Source organism: Bubalus bubalis, chromosome 2 (genome assembly GCF_019923935.1).
Source record: "Bubalus bubalis isolate 160015118507 breed Murrah chromosome 2, NDDB_SH_1, whole genome shotgun sequence".
Taxonomy (NCBI): domain Eukaryota; kingdom Metazoa; phylum Chordata; class Mammalia; order Artiodactyla; family Bovidae; genus Bubalus; species Bubalus bubalis.
In genome coordinates, this window is record NC_059158.1 from 21338083 (window position 1) to 21359738 (window position 21656).

Below are 21656 nucleotides of genomic sequence, written 5' to 3' on the forward strand. Positions count from 1 at the left end.
ACTGAACCCCAGCTCTGTGCATTGGGAGATGGGAGTCTGAGCCACTGAACTACCAGGGAAGTCCCTGGAAATGATTTTTTAGATACTATACCAAGAATATAATCTGTGAAAGAAAAAATATTGAAGAATTGGAGTCCATTAAAATTAAAATCTTCTCTCTGTGAAAGCCCATGGAAAGAGAATGACAGACTGGAGAAAATATTTACAAAATACATATTTGATGAAGGAGTTCATGATCTGAGCCACAGTCACTTACATTGAAATAATGATTTTTAAATAATAAATTTAAAAAATTTAAAAAATCCAGAATAGCTATGGCTATCCAAAGTGAGAAAAACAAAACTGAGGCCCTGTATTATCAGATAATATTACTTAATTTTTAAAATAATTTATTTAGTTAATCAGAGGATATTTGTTTTACAATGTTGTATCAGTTCTGCCATACAACAACATGAACCAGCCATGGGTATACATATGTCCCCTCCATCTTGAATCTCCTTCCCACCTCCTGCCCCATACCGCCCCTCTAGGCTATCACAGAGCACCAGGTTGAGCTCCTTGCATCGTACAGCAAATTCCCACAGGCTATCTATTTTACGTGTGGTAATGTACATATTTTAATGCTACTCTCTCAATTCGTCCCACCCTCTTCTTCCCCCACTGTGTCCACAAGTTCTCTATGTCTGTGTCTCTATCGCTGCCCTAAAAATATGTTCATCAGTACCATTTTTTTAGATTCCATATATATTCATTAATATATGAATTTGTTTTTCTCTTTCTGACTTCCTTCACTCTGTATAACAGGCTCTAGGTTCATCCACTTCACTAGAACTGGCTCAAATTCATTCCTTTTTATGGCTGAGTAATACTCCATTGTATATATGTACCACTACTTCTTAATCTGTTCATTTGTTGATGGTTATCTAGGTTGTTTCCATGTCCTGGCTATTGTAAATAATGCTGGAAGATATTATTACTTAATTTTAAGTTAAAGAAATTAAGATAGTCTTATTTTAGTGTAAAGACAAACGTAGGCCTATGGGGCAGAATAGAAAGTCTAGGGAAAAACAGACACATATACAGTTCCCTGTTTGATGACACGGAGACAGTGCAATTCAGTAGGGGAAAAATTGACTTTTCAATAAATAATGCTGGGTTAATTGAAAGAATACATTAAAAAATGAATTTAATACTTATCTCACTATACATAAATTCAAAATGGGATATAAATTTAAATGTTAAAAATAAAATACTTAAACTTCTAGACAGAAACATAGGAGAACAGCTTCATGTCTTTAGTGTAGGCAAATATTTCTGAACTAGGATGCAAAATAGCACTAACTGTAAAGGCTGATAAGTTGGACTTCATTAAAATTAAAAAGTTCAAAATACAAAATTAGGAGAACTAAAGATGTACCACAAATTGGGAGAACATATTTGCAATACATATCTGACAAAGGACTTGTATTCACAATACATAAAAGCCAACACATTGGAAAAGACCCTGATGCTGGGAAAGATTGAAGGCAGCAGGAGGAGGTGACGACAGAGGGCAAGATGATTGGATGGCATCACCAACTCAATGGACATGAGTTTGAGTAAGCTCCGAGAGATGGTGAAGGACAGGTAAGCCTGGTGTGCTGCATTCCATGCGGTTGCAGAGTTGGACACAACTGAATGACTGAACAAGAAATGAACTACAAATAATTTTTTAAAAAACTGGCAATCAACCCAATTTCTTAAATAGGGAAGAACATATGGGAAGATGTAAAATATCATAATCATCAAAAATACAAGTCAAACTCACAATGAACTATCACTACATTCTGGCCTGAGTAGCCGAAATTAAAATGATAATACCCAGTATTGGCTAGACTGTGAAGCAACCGGAAGCCTCACAGGTTGCTTTCAGTAGTGTGAACTGTTACATTTGGAAAACATTTTCACAGCACGTAATAAAGTTAAACACACATATATTCTGTAGACCCGCAATTCCACCTTTACATCTATTCAGTTCAGTTCAGTTTAGTCGCTCAGTTGTGTCCGACTCTTTGCCACCCCATGAATCGCAGCACACCAGGCCTCCCTGTCCATCACCAACTCCCGGAGTTCACTCAGACTCACATCCATCGAGTCAGTGATGCCATCCAGCCATCTTATCCTCTGTCGTCCCCTTCTCTTCTTGCCCCCAATCCCTCCCAGCATCAGTCTCTTTTCCAATGAGTCAACTCTTCACATGAGGTGGCCAAAGTACTGGAGTTTCAGCTTTAGCATCATTCCTTCCAAAGAAATCCCAGGGCTGATCTCCTTCAGAATGGACTGGTTGGATCTCCTTGCAGTCCAAGGGACTCTCAAGAGTCTTCTCCAACACCACAGTTCAAAAGCATCAATTCTTCGGTGCTCAGCCTTCTTCACAGTCCAACTCTCACATCCATACATGACCACAGGAAAACCCATAACCTTGACTAGATGGACCTTTGTTGGCAAATTAATGTCTCTGCTTCTGAATATGCTATCTAGGTTGGTCATAACTTTCCTTCCAAGGAGTAAGTGTCTTTTAATTTCATGGCTGCAGTCACCATCTGCAGTGATTTTGGAGCCCAGAAAAATAAAGCCTGACACTGTTTCCACCGTTTCCCCATCTATTTCCCGTGAAGTGATGGGACCGGATGCCATGATCTTCATTTTCTGAATGTTGAGCTTTAAGCCAACTTTTTCACTCTCCTCTTTCACTTTCATCAAGAGGCTTTTGAGTTCCTCTTCACTTTCTGCCATAAGGGTGGTGTCATCTGCATATCTGAGGTTATTGATATTTCTCCCGGCAATCTTGATTCCAGTTTGTGTTTTTTCCAGTCCAGCGTTTCTCATGATGTATCTATCTAATAAATCAATGATTATGTTCATCTGAAACTATGCACAAGAAAGTTCAAGGGGCCTGGGGGTCCCAGAGGGGGATGGGAGCGGAGAACAACAGAGAAAAGGTATTCATGGGAGGGCATACATCAGCATAGTGCCATGTCCACCTGTTGTTCCCAGTGTCTAACAAATGATTGTCGACAATGATGGCATTTGATGATTTTCTTTTAAAAAGGGTTTGTTTGTTTTAAGGTGGAGAAAGGGAGGAGAGGCCGGGAGTGGGAAGCTTGGAGGAGTGGAAGCTTTTCTCATGCTTGTGATTTGGTGACTACTCTAAATGCTGATTCATTAGGGATTATTACGGCTGATGTCAGTGGGTTGTGGTGATGGGTAGAGGGGCAGAAGATGGGGAGAGAAGAAAAGGGGGAGACAGAGAGGGCACAGGCTCATTTAAAGTGATGAAGCCTTTCCTCACCAAGGATGCTTCAGAAAAAAAGATCTGAAATCCAGAGTTCGAACCAAGTGATGTACACGCACGCACAGTGAGTTGGCCATGGAGTCCTGTTGAATGTAGCACAATGGGGCAAAAGGCTTCCCTCTCCCAGGCCTGCCTCAGGAGGAGGGGAAGAGAAAGGGTGGGCGTGGGTGGGGAAGGCAGAGATCTCTGTTATGCTGGTCCATTTAATGATGTAACTTTACATATTATTTTAGCTTTAAAAGGAAATAAAGGTTCAGATTTGAAAGGGGGGTAGGGTCGGGGGTGGGGAAATGCCAACAAAAGAACATTGATTGTAATGTGAGAAAAGTGTATTTTTGTATTTTAATAAATATTGTTCAATTAAAAAAAAAAAAGAAAGTTCAGTGCTTTTTATAATAACCACAAATTGAAAGCCAAATGCCTATCAACATTAGAGTGGATAAGTAAATTGTGGTACAACCATAAAATGGACGTTTATAAATAGGAACAAACTGCTTTTAACTGCTTTAAGAAAAAACAGATGAATCTCAAAGACAATACTGAGTGAAAGAAGCCAGACTTATAAGAATGCAGAGTCTACTTGATTCAATATGTATAAAGTTTAAAAACAAATGAGAGGGAACATGAGGGAGCATGCACGGTGACTAAGGGGTGCAAACTTGTAGAGATCATCATGCTGTGCACTTAAAATCTGGGTGCTTTACTGTATATAACTTATACTTTAATAGAATAAAGGAATAAAAATGACTGAAAGAATAGAAGATATTTAAGCGTCAAGCTAGAAATGATCTCAAACGGTGTTGTCCTGAGTTCTAGGAAGCTTACCACTCCAACAAGAAGCTATAAATCACCACGCCCCTTTAGCTCTCCAATTCATATCCTTAAGAAATATACATAAATTTTCTTTTACCACTCTGTTCTTTTGCTCCTCCTATCATACTCACGAAATTTGGGGATGTTTCCCCATTGTCTTATTTTTTTGTTGTTGGTACAATTATTTTTGAAAGGGGAAGTGTGTTATGTTTTCAGAAAACAAGACAAAAAGTTTTCTTACATTTTTCTGAAATGGAGGAAGTAGTTAAGAAAAGACCATTTAAAGAGAGTAGTTGACAAGTTAGTGACCAGTGGGTGGCCGAAATAGCTCAGTTGGGAGAGCGTTAGACTGAAGATCTAAAGGTCCCTGGTTCAATCCCGGGTTTCGGCAACTGTTTTCTTATTTTTGTAATGTGAACTACGAGATACGGACGCCAAACTAAATGTCCATCGCCTTCAAATATACAATATAATAAGTCTATAGTTCGTTTTATATACTGAGCAATTGCATACATTTACCCTCAATTTCTATTGCAAAACGTAATTCTGTGCCTATATACAGTAATTCTTCCACAACTACCAGTAATTCCTTAAGGTAAAGAGGGGAAAAAAACCCAAAGCAAAACACTTAGTGCTTTATATTTATGTATTTATTTAGATGTTATTAAAGGCATCTATAAGAAGCAGGGCACGAACAATTTCAATTGTCCCGTATTTACAGTAATTCTTTCGGAGTTCAAATTGCTAAAACACGCTCATTCTTTAGCGATGGCTTTCTGAGTGAACATCAGGGGTCTATACACACATTTTGGAATGTAGAAGAATCCTCAAAAGCCAGAAGGTAGTTGATTTGGAAAAGTACAGAGGACGTGGGACTAAGAGCTAATAGATTTCGTTTCTGTGACTTTTGAGCACCTGTAAGCCTTACCAGGACAAGAGCTCTTGAAGACTAGAGAAGTAAAACCTAGAAGACTGGCGGGACTTGAGCTTTCACTATCGAATACTTAAGCAACCACTAGCAACTCACATGGAGAAGGCAATGGAACCCCACTCCAGTACTCCTGCCCGGAAAATCCCATGGATGAAGGAGTCTGATAGGCTGCAGTCCATGGGGTCGCTACGAGTTGGTCACGACTGAGCGACTTCACTTTCACTTTTCACTTTCATGCATTGGAGAAGGAAATGGCAACCCACTCCAGTGTTCTTGCCTGGAGAATCCCAGGGACGGGGGAGCCGGGTGGGCTGCCGTCTATGGGGTCGCACAGAGTCGGACACTACTGAATCGACTTAGCAGCAGCAGCAGCAGCAGCAGCAACTCACACTTCCCCCCTGCACCAGCGTCGGCTTAAAATTCAACAAAAATCATTACTTGTTGATTCATTTGCCTTTAAATGAATATTTTCAGTGAAAATTTAACTAGGGGTAGGTCAGCAGGAGAGTTCAAAAAGTAGGAAAAAAAAACAAAACAAAATAAAACAAAAAAAACAATGCAACCCCAGGAAATGTAAAGGGACATTTCCCAAGGCTGCAGGAGATTCCTTCAACTTTAGGTGATAAAAACTATAGCCTCCCCGAGGGCCAACGAGCTCATCTCACTCGATCTTCTCCAACCTCGTGCTTGGATCCTTCCATTCGCAAAATGGAAGATGAATGATACAGAGAATGCACTGTATCACTGGGTGAAAATTTTAATACCAACTTGAAAACATTAGGTCTCTAAGTTACAAATTATTTGCAATTTGTGATACAGTAGGGACATGCTTTTAAAAATGGAAGGCTCCCTTCACCCACTGTTGAAGATCCTATTACAGTGCTTTTTCTACAAATAAGCTAGGCTCAATTTCTGCACAAAAATTTCTCCGTGGATTTTCTAGTCCAAATACGAAGAATTGAAATAGTATCGATTCCTCATTAAAATCTATGAATGTGGTCTGAGGGAGAGGGATAAAAAAATTATTATTTTTTATAATTTTTTAGACTAAAAGAAAACTGTAAACCAATTTACTTTCATAAAAGACAGACACTCCCGTGGTGGCCGGTTAGCTCAGTTGGTTAGAGCGTGGTGCTAATAACGCCAAGGTCGCGGGTTCGATCCCCGTACGGGCCATTCCTGGCTTGGTTTTGGACTTATGATACCCGCTGGGTGGACCTTTACAACCCACGGTTATTATAATCTGAGGTCCACAAGCTTAAACGTTTCCCTCGTGGCGGTGAACTTTACCTACGGTGCAGAGCGAGGATACAAGTTACACATTCAGAAATCTAGCCACCTATGAAGATCCTCTTTTGGTATAGTTTGAGGAATTCCCCCTCACTTGGCAGTGATCTCTCCCAGCCTCTGTTCTGCCTCAACGCAGAGAAAGAGGCAAGTCTGTTCTCTTTGGAGATGAAAGCTCCAACGCTACCTTTCCACGCCTTCCTTACAACACTCATCTTCTTTTAAAAAAACAGTGGGGAGGGCATTCCTCTTGGTTCTTCTGTCCACTTGAGGTCCGGTTTCCCAGCTCCTGCGTATGTCCGTAAGATTGACGTTTCCGGCTGGTGGGGTAGATACCAGGGATGAAAAGAACCCACTGGGCCTCAAGGGTGTGTGTGCTAAGCCGCTTCAGTAGTGTCAGACTCTGCTACCCTATGGACTCTAGCCCGCCGGCTCCTGTCCTTGGGATTGTCCAGGCAAGAATACTGGAGGCCTTCTTCCAGGGAGTCTTCCCGACCCAGGGGCGAAACCCTCGTCTCCGATGTCTCCTGTGTTGGCAGTTAGGTTCTGTACCACTAGCGACACCTGGGAAGCAAAACGGAGACGCCCGAACAGGGACTTGAACCCTGGACCCTCAGATTAAAAGTCTGATGCTCTACCGACTGAGCTATCCGGGCTCACAACGAGTATACTCATCCCGAGGTAAAAAACCTTCCTCATCGCGTCTCTACCACACTTTTTGACTCAGCATTTCCATAGATGGCTCTTTTTGCCAGTAGCTATGCGAGGAATGGCACTCCACTCCAGTACTCTTGCCTGGAAAATCCCATGGACGGAGGAGCCTGGTAGGCTGCAGTCCATGGGGTTGCTGAGGGTCGGACACGACTGAGCGACTTCACTTTCACTTTTCACTTTCATGCATTGGAGAAGGAAATGGCAACCCACTCCAGTGTTCTTGCCTGGAGAATCCCAGGGACGGGGGAGCCGGGTGGGCTGCCGTCTATGGGGTCGCACAGAGTCGGACACAACTGAAGCAGCTTAACATACATAACATGCGAGGAAAGGGAGATGGCAATGGCAACCCACTCCAGTACTCTTGCCTGGAAAATCCCATGGACGGAGGAGTCTGGTAGGCTGCAGTCCATGGGGTCGCTAATAGTCAGACATGACTGAGCGACTTCACTTTCACTTTTCACTTTCATCATTGAAGAAGGAAATGGCAACCCACTCCAGTGTTCTTGCCTGGAGAATCCCAGGGACGGGTGGGCTGCCGTCTATGGGGTCGCACAGAGTCGGACACGACTGAAGCGACTTAGCAGCAAGCAGCAGCATACGCGGAAAGAGCTTTGCAGGATGGCCTTCAGAGTCAGGACTCTTTCCAGTTGGAAAAAAAAGACCGATGCAGAAGATACTGGTAGGGAAATTTTTTTTCATTTCGTTTTTCTTTAAAGTTTCGTTGATGTAAAAACCTCCCTTCCAATGGTCTTTTTCAGTCAGTCACTTATCTCAAGTTCAAGAAGCGATGAGAAGTAGGAAGAAAAGCTTTCTGGATGGGTCCTTTGGTGATTCTTGAAGTCTCTTTCAGACTCAACGGACGGAAAATGAAGGATCAGTTCCACGAAAATACATTCGAAGGACTTTAAAAACCTGTTTCAGTATCCTTTAGAAAAGGGTACCTAGAAGGGGGGAAAAAAGGGTCAGCCTAACGAGCCAGCCAGGAGTCGAACCTAGAATCTTCTGATCCGTAGTCAGACGCGTTATCCATTGCGCCACTGGCCCTCGCTGGCCAAGCGCTCCTCATGTTCATATTTTCATCATTATCCACAGTTCATGCCAACCAAAGAAATGATAAAATTTTTTAAATCTAGTAAGGGGTTAAAACCAGAGACTAAATTGACTTCGGGAAAGCATGATTTCTTTTCTGATTTGGTTCCATAACATATATTTACAGAAAAAGCTTTCTTTGAAATCAGTGAGGAGTCTTCACTTACTTGCTGACTATGCATTGAAAACTTGTTTACTTGTTTGCTGCTTAGTATGAAATCTCTGTGGACTCAGTTATCTATTTCTTATTCCACTTCAAATCTTGTCTTACCCAGCGTTTATTAGTGCTAGTTTTGAGGTCTTCATTCCGCCCCTCCCCACCTCCGCCCCCCAACACACACACACCCCATTTTTTCCTGCAGAATGTTCATCTGCCCTCAAAATCCTATAAGGGGACAAGGATTCAATAGAAGTATACATTTTAAGAATCTCATTTAACAAACTCAAAAAACAATAAAATTGGCTTAAAAATGTACTTAGCTGTTCAAAGTAGGCAAAACAGCTGAAAATGCAACAGTGCTTTTAAAGAGTGGTTTAGTACGTTAAGAAGGAGACAAGTCTTTGTATGGTTTTGAAATTCAAAACAAAGTGAGAATTTAAAATATATTCTCTCCGTGCCTCAATTTCCTCCTTTCTATAAAAGGCTTTCTCTTAAAGAGAGCGTGGCAAATACCGTGGAGTATTATCTTCCATTTTTATGGCTCTCACCTGCAGCCGCTGGTATCAGGACAAACACTGAAGATGGTTGCCTGGGAATGATTTAAAGTAGCTGCAGCTCTCTATAATCACAAGTCACAAAGAGAAACTATTTCCCAACGTCTCCTCTGTTCACTTTGCTACTGTGATCACTCTTACAGACTTAACAAACCATCTCAACGAAGCCAGTATGTTTGAGCGTGATCCAAGCCTCTTGTAGACAGTGGGTAGGCTGGGCTCTGGATGCTCACAGAGGCTCCGACTATGAAAAGGAACTCTGAAACTCTAAGCTGGCTGGCGCCCACTCTCTTTAAAAATACCAGAACTGCCTTTCAAGAGATTTTTCTGTATGCATGCTGCGTGGGACGGCAGTAAATTATTTGGAAGTTTCAAGAGTCAAGGATACACCGAAAACGAGAACGCTGTGAGCAGGATTTGAACCTGCGCGGGGAAACCCCATTGGATTTCGAGTCCAACGCCTTAACCACTCGGCCATCACAGCTCACCGATTCGACTAAAAACCAATATTTATCGTTTCCCTGCAAGGTTGAAAGACGAGAGGACCACCGGTTTCTGAGTGTCCCCAAGAAGACCTTCTCCAACCCCAAGCTTGCATATTTCACCTAGTTACAATTTCAACTTTTCAGGTATTTAGGCAGAAAAAAAAAAATCTTGGCAATATTCTTTACTTCAAATTTTCTTTCATTCCGTGGATGTGAGGAAATTGTCTTGTTCTACCTTCAAAATGTGTTTAGATGTGAAAAACTTTTCACCCCTCCAACTGCCACAGCCCTGCTCCAAGAAAGCTTCATCTCGTTTCTGTTTCCTTTTACCTTTATCTAGTCAAAATATCCAGAATATGCGATCTGGTGTGACTTAACCTCTAAGGAAAAGTCAGTTAAATTCCACCAATAAGTCTGAATGAATTCACATCAGAAAGAATCCTCTTAGTCTACTGGTTGGGCTATTGGGGGCAAATTCTGGGCCCTAGCTTCCCATCCGGAGAGCCCAGTCTCTGTCGCCCCCATGTGGTCATTGAATGCAGGCGCGGTCGTTAACTGAGCTGAACACCTGGAGACAGTGTCATTTCCCTGAATGTGGATCAAGTGGAAGCATGCCATTTCTTGTGTTAGGCCCATTCCAAAAGAAAAACCATCCCTCTAAAGTGACTTTTAGCAAAATATATCATGAAATACACACAAACAAGCCGCCAAACTTTTCAACCCTTTCTTATTTCTGGGAAATCCCCAAACTGCTGGCACGTAACTGATTTCAGGAATGCTCAAGATCCTTCCTTTCATCCGAGACCGTTTCCGCCTGCTGGCCTCCCACTTAGGTCGGAGCTGGATGCCAGATGCTGAGTTTTAGGAGAACGTCGAGTTTGATTCCGCTAAAGAGGAGGCTCCCCGCAACAGCCAAAGCCGAGAGACCGCCCTGGGCCTGGGCGGGCTAGGGGTGAGAGGTGGGGGGTGAGCGGGGGGGGGAGGTGGGGGCGGGTCTGGCTTGTTCCACTGCGGTTGAATAGCCTAAAATCTAGCCCCACGGAGAAACAGTCCCAGAGGATCTTTCTGGGGTGGTGGGAACAGAGGGGAAGGGCCCTCCCCAAAATGCAGGTAAGAGCCTTCTTTCTCCAGTACAGATACCCGGGGAGTTTTTGAGGACAGAAATCTCCTTTTATCCATCCCCCAACCCCAACTGCTCCCCACAACTCTTCTTTCCCAATCTACGCCTGATGAGCTTTGGAACTACTGGATGGTACTAATAGGAGTAATAATAACTGAACAGTTGTGAGATCGCTGTCTGGTTTCGAAGTGAAGCACTTTTGTCTCTCTGAAGGTCAGGAGAAAGCCACTTTGCAGAAAACCTGTTTGTCCAAGAGAGACGCGCGGCGCAGGCCTGGTGCAGCAGGGGTCTCCTCCGGTTGACCCCAGGCTGGCCCCTCGGTCCTTCCAGCAGGAGGACGCCGAGTGCAGGAGGGGAAAGAGCGGGTGGGAAAGGGGAAACCCGGGCTTCAGAGCAGAGGGCGTCCGGACAGCTTTTCGTTTTAAACCCCTGGGCCTCAAGAGAAGGGCAAATGTGGTATATGTTTTGAAGTCTGGTACCGCAAAAACAACGTACAGAGGTCTTCTGTGGAAATGGAAAACGATCCCCAGGTGAAGCCTGTTTCCGCCCGGTTTCGAACCGGGGACCTTTCGCGTGTTAGGCGAACGTGATAACCACTACACTACGGAAACCAGACATGACGGGCAAACGCTGCTGCTGCTGCCAAGTCGTTTCAGTCGTGTCCGACTCTGTGCGACCCCATGGACTGCAGCCTACCAGGCTTCTCTGTCCATGGGATTCTCCAGGCAAGAACACTGGAGTGGGTGGCCATTTCCTTCTCCAATGCATGAAAGTGGAAAGTGAAAGTGAAGTCACTCAGTCGTGTCTGACTCTTAGCAACCCCATGGACTGCAGCCCACCAGGCTCCTCCATCCATGGGATTATCCGGGCAACAGTACTGGAGTGGGGTGCCATTGCCTTCTCCCTGAGGGGCGAATAGGTAGAGGTAAATATTCTTTCTTGTTCTAGGTCTTTGAAATGTTTCCATTTTTCTGTCTTCGTTTTTTTTTTTTTTTAAATCAATAATAAATACAAGTAGAAATGCGTTTACCAAACACATCTACCACAATGTTCAGAAAAACCTGCTTGAACGGCCAAAAAGTTGGAATGCCCTTGAAGGCTTCCAAGAGAAAATGACACCAAATCTAAGACTTAATAGATGAAAAGAAGTATGATGGTTAGAGGTTAGTAGGGGAATTTTTTTGTTGTTGGGAACTGAACGAAATAGGAATAATCTTTGGGGTGGAGGGGGTGGGAATCCAAGCATTTGAAGCAAGACATGGAAAGAAATAAGACTAAATGGTTATATATGGGCCAGATCAAAGGCAAGATGGATGTGCCTCCCAAACAGGGGAAGGTATATTTCAATTTGAATCTGATGAGAGAGGGAGTGGAGACTAATCTTTAATTCTTGGAGTGTAGATGTCATCTATATTTACACTTAAGGTTTTTTTTTTTTTAAGTGTGATTTACATACATTAAAATGCTCTAAACTTAAGGGTACTTATAGCTCAGTGGGGGAAAACATGTGACAACTCATTCATTGAATAAGCTCAGCAAATAACAATCTGAATAAACATAAAGAAAACTATAACTAGCCAAATTATGTTGAAATTCTTGTAAAACAAAGATTAAAAACATCTTAAAAGCAGCTGGAGGGAAATGATACTACATCTTAGGTTAAATAAAGATTAAATGGAATAAGAAATATTAATTCAAAAGAAGGTAGAAAAGGAGGAACCGAGAACAAGTAGGATAAATGGAAAACAAATAATGATGTCAACTTAAACCCAGATATATATAATTGCTTTTAATGTAAATGGAATAAATAATTAAAAGGCATAAATGGGCTGGCTAAATAGTAAAATAAAGAAAACAAGAGCCTTTTGTGTCCTGCTTACAAGAAATATACTTGAAAAATAAGACAACAGGTTGAAAATAAAGTGTCGGGGAACTATGCAAACATCAACCATTAGAAACCTGGTTGACAAACAGAGGAGACATCAAAGTAAAAAGTAAGACCAAAGATAAAGAACATTTCATAATGATAAAGTGATCAACTCAGCAAGAAGACATGTCAATTCTTATATGAAGCCAAACTGAGAAAACTAAAACAAGAACCACAATAAGCAGAGCTATGGTTGGTGATTTTAAAGATCACTTTTAGTAGCTGATGAGAAACTTACAGAAAAGGGGAAATAGGTAGGAATTGAAGACATGAGCCATAGCTAGTAACTACTCAACTTGATCTAGTTGACATTTATAACACAGAACATCCAACTACTGCAGAATTCCTATTATTTTCAAGTGCACATTAAACCTACACCAAAACAAAAAGGGCCCCCAAACAAGTCTTAATAAATTTAAAAGGATTCAAACAATTAAAAAAAATTTTTTCTGACAATAACAGAATTAAACTTGAGGTCAATAAAAAAATGATAACTAAAAAAATTCTAATACTGGGAAACTTGAGCAGTATGCTGCTACTGCTGCTGCTAAGTCGCTTCAGTCGTGTTCGACTCTGTGCGATCCCATAGACGGAAGCCCACCAGGCTCCCCCGTCCCTGGGATTCTCTAGGCAAGAACACTGGAGTGGGCCGCCATTTCCTTCTCCAATACGTGAAAGGGAAAAGTGAAAGTGAAGTCACTCAGTCGTGTCCGACTCTTAGCGACCCCCTGGACTGCAGCCTACCAGGCTCGCCATCCATGGGATTTTCCAGGCAAGAGTACTGGAGTGGGGTGCCATTGCCTTCTCCAGAGCAGTATACTTCTAAGTAAAATATAAGTACAATGGAAACTAGAAAATACTTTGAATTGAAAGAATGAAAATACAACATGCAACTAAAGTAGTGCTTAGAAGAAAATATATAGGATTAAATGCATATATTAGAAAAAGAAGAAAGGTTTAAGACTGGGACATCTTAGGGAGGAAATGATGTTTTGTATTTTAAGCCAGAGATATATGTCTTGTGGGTTGAGAATGACTTCAGATGGCCAGTCTTGAAGACAGGGAGAACAGGAAGAGGCTGTTAGAGATTCAAGTGAAGAAGGTCCAAGTAAGAACCAAGTAGATGAACAGAGAGAAAAACATCTCACATATGTTAAATGTAAATCAGGAAGACTGTCGTAATTTGATTGGTGGGGTAAGGCAGCAGGAAAAGTCAAGTTTAATAATAGATTTCCAGTGGAAATAATGATCAGTTGAGTTTATGGTGTATGGTGCCAGTGGTACTCATGTGAAATCCTGGTGGCAATGGAAATGTGAGTTTGAAATTAGGCAGAGACCTCTTTCAGACATAGATATTTTGAAAGATCAGCTCCAGGCAGGCAGCCAAGGAAGGGTCAGCTCCAGAGACTCCTCTTTCCCTAACATTTTCCCTCATCACCATGCCTTACTTTTCCACCTTTTCAAGGGACATTCCATTTGAATTTGTTCACCAAACTTTATCCAGTGTCCAAGATGGGAAGTGTATACCTGGACATGAAGAAGAAAGACCCACACAGCTGGCTTAAGACAATGTCAGTTGTACCCTCAGAGCACAAAAGAGGAGCTGTCCATTTGAGGATCCCAAGACAGAGAACATTTAATGGGGAAGGAAGTTTGAATGAAGAATACGGTAGGTCAAGAAAGAAAGAGTAGTTCAACTAAGGAGAAGTCCCTTTAACAAAGACACAATTGAGAATGTCCATGACTTGTTTAAAACTGTTTTATAGAATAACAACCTTTTATCGTTTAGACCTATTAAGTACTGAACACTTCTAGAGGTACAGGGTTTCACTGATTAGATTCAACTCCATTTTAAGAGATTCTTTAAAATGTCAGTCTTCTGACACATTTGCATTCCCAGATGCTCAACAAAGGAGTAATTAATCTGTTAGGCCATGACAATGAGAAGCAAGAAGGTACTTAGGGTGCAATCATTGCCTATAGAATTTTGTACACATTACTAAGTATGGGGAAGTGGACATTTGTAGAGCCTAATTATTTTAAGATATATCTTAGAATGTCAGAAGAAACAGCAGATAAGCAGAAACATCTTTGTTTTTAGGATTTAATGTCTTTATCAGAACTTTTATGTAAAAATCTGTCTAGAAAAAAGTGTAAGACTTCATTTTTCTCTAAACTCATGCTAGATGCTTTATATGCTTTGTCACTAACCACTCTTCTTTGTCACGAACCATTTGTCTCTTTTCAAAAACTTCAGTGATGACCTAGAGTCCAGAATCACTTGAAAAGTAGAAACAGCTATTATAGTACTCAATTCAACATTTACATTAGGTGTTTTTGGTTTTTTTTTTTTAGCCCTTTCTCTTTTTTCCCCCTTACCTTCTTTAGGATGAGGCTAAGAGCAGAAATGCAAAGTAAAATTGAAGGCTTCCTAGAAGTGGTGAGTAGCAAGAAAAGGTTCAATGACAGAGAATTTAAACTAATCACTTCTGATCATAGGTCTTCCTACCCTCTCCATTGTTCCTTAAAGATGCTTGGTACTAATACTTCTACATATTACCTTGAAATTAGAAAAGCCATTAGCTATTTAATAGTCTATAAAAAAAAAAAACACACACAAAACTTGAGTGCCAACCCTACTCCAAGTGTATCTGAGGTTGCAAAAAAATAGTTAAAGCTCTCCAGTAATCAGACAAATCTAAAGGATATCTGAAAGGGCATGTATTTAAAGCTGTTGAATCTCCTTCACTTGATTCCAATAGTTAGACAAAAGGGCAAACCTCTGCTAGGCTAGATTACCTATTCACTGCTAATATCATGATTCAGACAAACAATCAGAGTCCTTAAATTACTTCTGATCTATGATTTGGGAATGCTTCTCGGGGTATTCTTTACCCTTTTACCTCTGTCCTCTTCTACAAAGTACCCCATTTTTCCCAAGCAAAGCTTAAGTTCTGAGTATTAGGATATTCATCCAGTGTCAATTCAAGTTAGTTTCTACTCACTTAGAGAAAAGTATTTTCTGAGTTTTCGCAAAAACCAGAGTCAGAGTAAGACTCTGAGAGGCCCCGCTGGGATTCGAACCCAGGATCTCCTGTTTACTAGACAGGCGCTTTAACCAGCTAAGCCACGGAGCCCGTCTTAGCAAAACGTTTAGTTATACTCTATCTGAACTTAATTTCATATGTCTCTTCGCTATAATGAATTTAGAAACTGGTTTGCCAGGTGATAAAAGCGGCGGGGGTGGGGTGGGGGGTAGGTTGGGGGTGGGGGGGTGGGGAGGAGGGGAGGAGGGGAAGCAAACTTGTGTCAGTCAAAACCAAAGAAAAATGTTCTTTTGGAAGAATAAATACAGGTACTAGATTAAGATGACTATCTCCTCATGAGAAATTGTTTCAGAGTGGACATCACTGGATTCAACTAGACTATAAACTCTGGCAACGGGCGTGTGTGTCGGGGGTGGGGGCTGGGGGGTTGTATGAAGTGTTAGGGGTGGGGGAGTGTGTGTCAGAGACCTTTGTTGAAGCCTAAAAGAAAAAAATGAAATGATCTTCTATTAGCCATCATATTATTTTAGCCACACCTGCTCTCTTCTATATTAGTGTGTTGAAGGAGGGGTTACTGATCAAAGATACTGGTCAAAAGTATGTATTTGACACAAGATTTCTGAAAGAACAGTGGTGTGATGCACCTGTCAAATCACCCTCCAGAATGGTGGCACTTATTTCTCCACTTCAGGAATGTTGACTTCTAATGGCTTACGGCTGGGTTACTCGGCGCTATCCGCAACAGACAAGAGGGAAACCTTGCTCAACAGTACACCAACCCTTGAGTGTAGCTCAAATCCAGCCTCAATTCAGAATATTACTAAAGGGCCATTTCAGGTTCAGATATCCTGGTAAGCTGAACTGAGGCTTCTTTTACAACATCAAGTTCAACTTTTGCCTCTTCCTAATCCTGTTTCCTTCACCCTCTTATTGCGGTCGATTCTAAGAGTGGTCCCAATAAGACTCTAACACCATCTTACACCAGGCTCAAGGAGAAGCAATTGGTTATCTCTGAGGAATTTTAGCAGCAGCCATCCCCAGAAAAGGCTGCTGCCAGCTGGAGCTGCTATGAATCAGCAGAGGCGGCGGGGTAGGGGTCGGGGGTGGGGGCTAGGGGTGGAGGAGGAGGCAAGCTCTGGCCCTGCAGCCGGCCTCGCAGCCTCCCCTGGGTCACTGCTTTGGCATCTCTATCTCCATCGCAATGTTTATTTCCCAGGAAACTGACCTTTAACACAAAGCAAGCAACTGCAGTCTACCATCTAAGTCTGAATAGGGCCCAGGTTCTCAAAAACCACTTAAACATACCAAGTACCTGAGTAGAACCAGAATGTCAGGTACTACTAATAATATTCTGCTATACAAACTTTCAGAATTTTCACCAAAGAACAAAACAAATGAAGACATCTACAAGTTGATTAAAAGATGTACAAAGTTAGTGAAAGGTGCTGAAGGGCCAGAAGAATCATTTATATGTATGATATTAAAAGCAAAATTTTAGTGAAATGGAAAGCAAGAAAAAAAATGGCAGATTCAGCCAACCAAAGAGTATGATTCCCATTTCCAGGAAAAAAAAAAGTGAATACCAAGTATTATATTTAAAACTTTATTTACTAGCAGTGCCTATCCAGAAGAAACTATGTAATTTACATAAATACCTATGCAAACAGGTCAATTCAGTTCAATCCCTCAGTCCAGTCTGACTCTCTGCAACCCCACGGAGTGCAGCACCCCAGGCTTCCCTGTCCATCACCAACTCCTGGAGCGTCCAACTATCTCATCCTCTGTTGTCCCCTTCTCCTCCTGCCTTCAATCTTTCCCAGCATCAGAGAAAGATTTTTCCAGTGAGTCAGTACTTTGCATCATGTGGCCAAAATATTGGAGTTTCAACTTCAGCATCAGTCCTTCCAATGAATATTCAGGACTAATTTCTTTTAGGATTGACTGGTTTGACCTCCTTGCTGTCCAAGGGACTCTCAAGAGTCTTCTCCAACACCACACTTCAAAAGCATCAGTTCTCCAGTACTCAGCATTCTTTATAGTCCAACTCTCATATCCACACATGACTACTGGAAAACCATAGCTTTGACTAGACAGACCTTTGTGGGCCAAGTAATGTCTCTGCTTTTTAATATGCTGTCTAGGTTGGTCATTGCTTTTCTTCCAAGGAGCAAGCATCTTTCGATTTCATGGCTGCAGTCACCATCTGCAGTGATTTTGGAGCCCCCCAAATAAAGTCTCTCACTGTTTCCATTGTTTCCTCATCTATTTGCCATGAACTGATGGGACAGGATGCCATGATCTTATTTTTTTGAATGTTGAGTTTTAAGCCAACCTTTTCACTCTCCTCTTTTACTTTCATCAAAAGGCTCTTTAGTTTCTCTTCATTTTCTGCCATAAGGGTGGTGTCATCCGTACATATGAGGTTATTGATATTTCTCCCTGCAATCTTGATTCCAGCTTGTGCCTCATCCAGTCCAGCATTTCACATGATGTACTCTGCATATAAGTTAAATAAGTAGGGTGACAATATACATCATTGACATACTCCTTTCCTAATTTGGAACCAGTCTGTTGTTCCATGTCCAGTTCTAACTGTTGCTTCTTGACCTGCATACAGATTTCTCAGGAGGCAGGTAAGGTGGTCTGGTATTCACACCTCTTGAAGAATTTTCCACAGTTTATTGCGATCCACACAGTCAAAGGCTTCGGCATAGTCAATGAAGCAGAAGTAGATGTTTTTCTGGAATTCTCTAGCTTTTTCAATGATCTGGAGGATGTTGGCAATTTGATCTCTGGTTCCTCTGCCTTTTCTAAATCCAGCTGGAATATCGGGAAGTTCAGGATTCGTGTACTGAAAGCCTGGCTTGGAGAATTTTTTTGAAGCCTGGCTTGGAGAATTTTGAGCATTACTTTTGAGCATTTTGAAGCCTGGCTTGGAGAATTGTTTGAAGCCTGGCTTGGAGAATTTGAGCATTACTTTGCTAGCATGTGAGATGAGTGCAATTGTGCAATAGTTTGAACATTCTTTGGCATTGCCTTTCTTTGGGATTCGAATGAAAACTGACCTTTCCCAGTCCTGTGACCACTGCTGAGTTTTCCAAATTTGTTGGCATATTGAGTGCAGCGCTTTCACAGCATCATCTTTTAGGATTTGAAACAGCTCAACTGGAATTCCATCACGTCCATTAGCTTTGTTCATAGTGATGCTTCTTAAGGCCATTTGACCTTGCATTCCAGGATGTCTGGCTCTAGGTGAGTGATCACACCATCGAGGTCATCTGGGTCTTGAAGATCTTTTTTGTATTCTTCTGTGTATTCTTGCCACCTCTTCTTACTATCCTCAGCTCCTGTTAGGTCCATACAATTTCTGTGCTTTATTGTGCCTATCTTTGCATGAAATGTTCCCTTAGTATCTCTAATTTTCTTGAAAAGATCTCTAGTCTTTCCCATTCTATTGTTTTCCCTTATTTCTTTGCACTGATCACTGAGGAAGGCTTTCTTATCTCTCCTTGCTATTTTTTGGAACTCTGCATTCAAATGGGTATAGCTTTCCTTTTCTCCTTTGCCTTTAGTTTCTCTCCTGTTCTCAGCTATTTGTGAGACCTCCTCAGACAACCATTTTGCCTTTTTGCATTTCTTTTTCTTGCGGATGGTCTTGATCACTGCCTCCTATCCAATGTAGTGAACCTCCCTCCATAGTTCTTCAGGCTCTCTATCAGATCTAATCTCTTGAATCTATTTGTCACTTTCACTGTATAATCGTAAGGGATTTGATTTAGGTCATACCTGAATGGTCTAGTGATTTTCCCTACTTTCTTCAATTTAAGTCTAAATTTTGCAATAAGGAGTTCATGATCTGAGCCACAGTCAGCTGCCTGTCTTGTTTTAGCTGACTGTATAGAGCCTCTCCTGGAAAAGGCAATAGCAACCCACTCTAGTGTTCTTGCCTGGAGAATTCCAGGGACCGCGGAGCCTGGTGGGCTGCCGTCTACGGGGTCGCACAGAGTCGGACACGACTGAAGCGACTTAGCAGCAGCATAGAGGGTCTCCATTTTCGGCTGCAAAGAATTTAATCAATCTGATTTCAGTCCATTGGAGAAGGAAATGGCAAATCACTTCAGTATTCTTGCCTTGAGAACCCCATGAACACAGTTAACTTCTAAAAACTCTACTATCCCTAACTTAACAGGAACAGTCGTGTTGGAAAGGAGGGAAGAAGTGGAATCCAGAAAAGAGCAGAGGGAATTAGCTCCTCTGCCGGCCTTTCCCTGGGTTGATCCCTGCCCTCAGGGTTCACCTCGCAGTTAAGCCGCTCGAAGGGGGTTTCCCGCCTCTTTTCACAGAGTTGCCCAACCCGGGTCTCCACCTCTCCCATCCCCAAGTTTCTTTTGCTCCCGCTGACCGCAGCCGGTCCGTCGGGCGCCACCACGTGTTTGATGACCAACACTGCAACACCAAGACTCACATACATTCCCGCGCTCGGAGCCGGATACCTGGGGCTCACAGCTGCGGATTCCGGGTGGCGGGGCGGGCAAAACCACCCAGAGGCCAGGCGGCGACAGGGTTCAGGTTCATGGGACCCGAGGCTTCCGAGGAAAGCTTAAAGATCTCCAAGAGTAGAGAGGAATCTGGGTCTTGCGCGCCGGAGCCGAGTCCTTCGAGGCCTCTGGAGGCTTCGTGGTCAGTTCCGTGATGCACCCGTCGCGGTCTCAGGAAGCCCTGCCTGGGGACGTTGGCCTGAATCTTCTCGGGTCAGAATCCGAAGTTTGAGAGAGCTTTAAGTTTTTCCGGAAGAAGGACACTTTCTTGAGGCAGAATGAGAAGCTTTTCATCCATTTTCTAGGCCAATGAAGAAAGACGAGAAAAAGAATGGAAGCAACTTATGCTTCCCACAGTAAACTGCAAAACCATGTTGTTTAAGTGTCGTTTGTAATTTGAAGGGGACAGATGTCGTCCCGGCCGGTTAGCTCAGTTGGTTAGAGCGTGGTGCTAATAACGCCAAGGTCGCGGGTTCGATCCCCGTACGGGCCAAGGTTGACTTCGATTTTTGCCATCTAAAATGGAAACCTGTGCTAGCCTAAGAGTTCTATATTTGGCATTGGAACTTCTTTGCAGAGAAGGAGAGTCTGCAAACTTTCTTGCTAGCGGGTTCTAGAACCTGCTTAGGCGGAGTGAACAGATCCCACTCCAATCAACAAAGCAGAACGATAGCAGAGACCTGGCAGCTAAAAGGTACAACAGAGGGCCTTTCTTTATTTCATTTTGTTTTGTTTTCCGTAAGGAAACTGTTATTTGGAGAGAAAAATAAATCAGAGGAAAAAGAGAGAGGGGAAAAAAAAAAATCAATGTCTCTAGGGTGTTTGCTCTCAATATATCTCCTTTCCTTATCGGGGAACCAAGAAAAGGAAGTGAATCACTACATAATACAGTAAAATTGCTAGAAAGAATTGCCCTGCCATAATAATACAGTAAACGTGGCTGATGCTCAGAGTTTTCCTTACCTGGGATAAGAGTTTTCAGATCCATGTTCCATATTCAATATTAGTGGTGAGATTAATATTAATTGAAAATTGAAGCAATTAATATCCTGGGATATAAATTAAGATGCTATAAAGTTGGTTTTTTGAATAGGAGGGTCCTCAGAATATGGCCATCCACTAAAAAAATGATAAATACCGATTTTAAGGAGCAGTTTAGTGACAATGAAAAGGAAGTTCTCTAAGGTTAAATGATCAGAATGCTGACTCTAAACTCTGTCCTCGGTTATTTGTAAAACGAGAATGATTGTAACAGTCACCTCATAAATTAGTTATGTTTAAATATGTTAATTCATTTAAAAGACATAAATAGTCTTTGGTTCACAATCATGGCTAAATAAGATTTTATTTACACCTGTGATGTCTAAATAGAAAGTACTGAAAAACTAGAACTGAAGTATTGCATAGCAACCTTAAAAAGCAGGTCCATTTTATTCTCACAACACCACATTCATTCCCAAATTCAATGTATTTTTTTTCTACCTGTCCTAAGCATCAGCTCATTTTTTTCCACCTCAGACCGAGTTCCTCATTTGTTCATGGAAAGCTTTATTCATTACTATTCCCTGGGTTCATGTAGAGCTTTCTCACATTGAGTTTTTTTCTAGCTCATTATTAAGGTTATATGCCTTTCATTTATCACTAGCATTACATTTCC

At 41.9% G+C, this 21656-nt stretch overlaps 8 non-coding genes across 8 annotated transcripts; 3 read left to right on the forward strand and 5 right to left on the reverse strand.

The window, feature by feature from the left end:
- The first annotated feature begins 4465 nt into the window (after positions 1 to 4465).
- Positions 4466 to 4538, forward strand: TRNAF-GAA. Its single transcript has one exon. It is a non-coding gene; the product is annotated as a tRNA-Phe (tRNA).
- Positions 4539 to 6180: 1642 nt separating this feature from the next.
- TRNAI-AAU lies at positions 6181 to 6254 on the forward strand. The gene has a single exon. It is a non-coding gene; the product is annotated as a tRNA-Ile (tRNA).
- Positions 6255 to 6948: 694 nt separating this feature from the next.
- Positions 6949 to 7021, reverse strand: TRNAK-UUU. The gene has a single exon. It is a non-coding gene; the product is annotated as a tRNA-Lys (tRNA).
- Positions 7022 to 8050: 1029 nt separating this feature from the next.
- On the reverse strand, positions 8051 to 8123 carry TRNAR-ACG. Its single transcript has one exon. It is a non-coding gene; the product is annotated as a tRNA-Arg (tRNA).
- Positions 8124 to 9284: 1161 nt separating this feature from the next.
- TRNAS-CGA lies at positions 9285 to 9366 on the reverse strand. Its single transcript has one exon. It is a non-coding gene; the product is annotated as a tRNA-Ser (tRNA).
- Positions 9367 to 11025: 1659 nt separating this feature from the next.
- TRNAV-AAC lies at positions 11026 to 11098 on the reverse strand. Its single transcript has one exon. It is a non-coding gene; the product is annotated as a tRNA-Val (tRNA).
- A 4379-nt stretch (positions 11099 to 15477) lies between these two features.
- TRNAT-AGU lies at positions 15478 to 15551 on the reverse strand. Its single transcript has one exon. It is a non-coding gene; the product is annotated as a tRNA-Thr (tRNA).
- A 4867-nt stretch (positions 15552 to 20418) lies between these two features.
- TRNAI-AAU lies at positions 20419 to 20492 on the forward strand. The gene has a single exon. It is a non-coding gene; the product is annotated as a tRNA-Ile (tRNA).
- The last annotated feature ends 1164 nt before the right edge of the window (positions 20493 to 21656 follow it).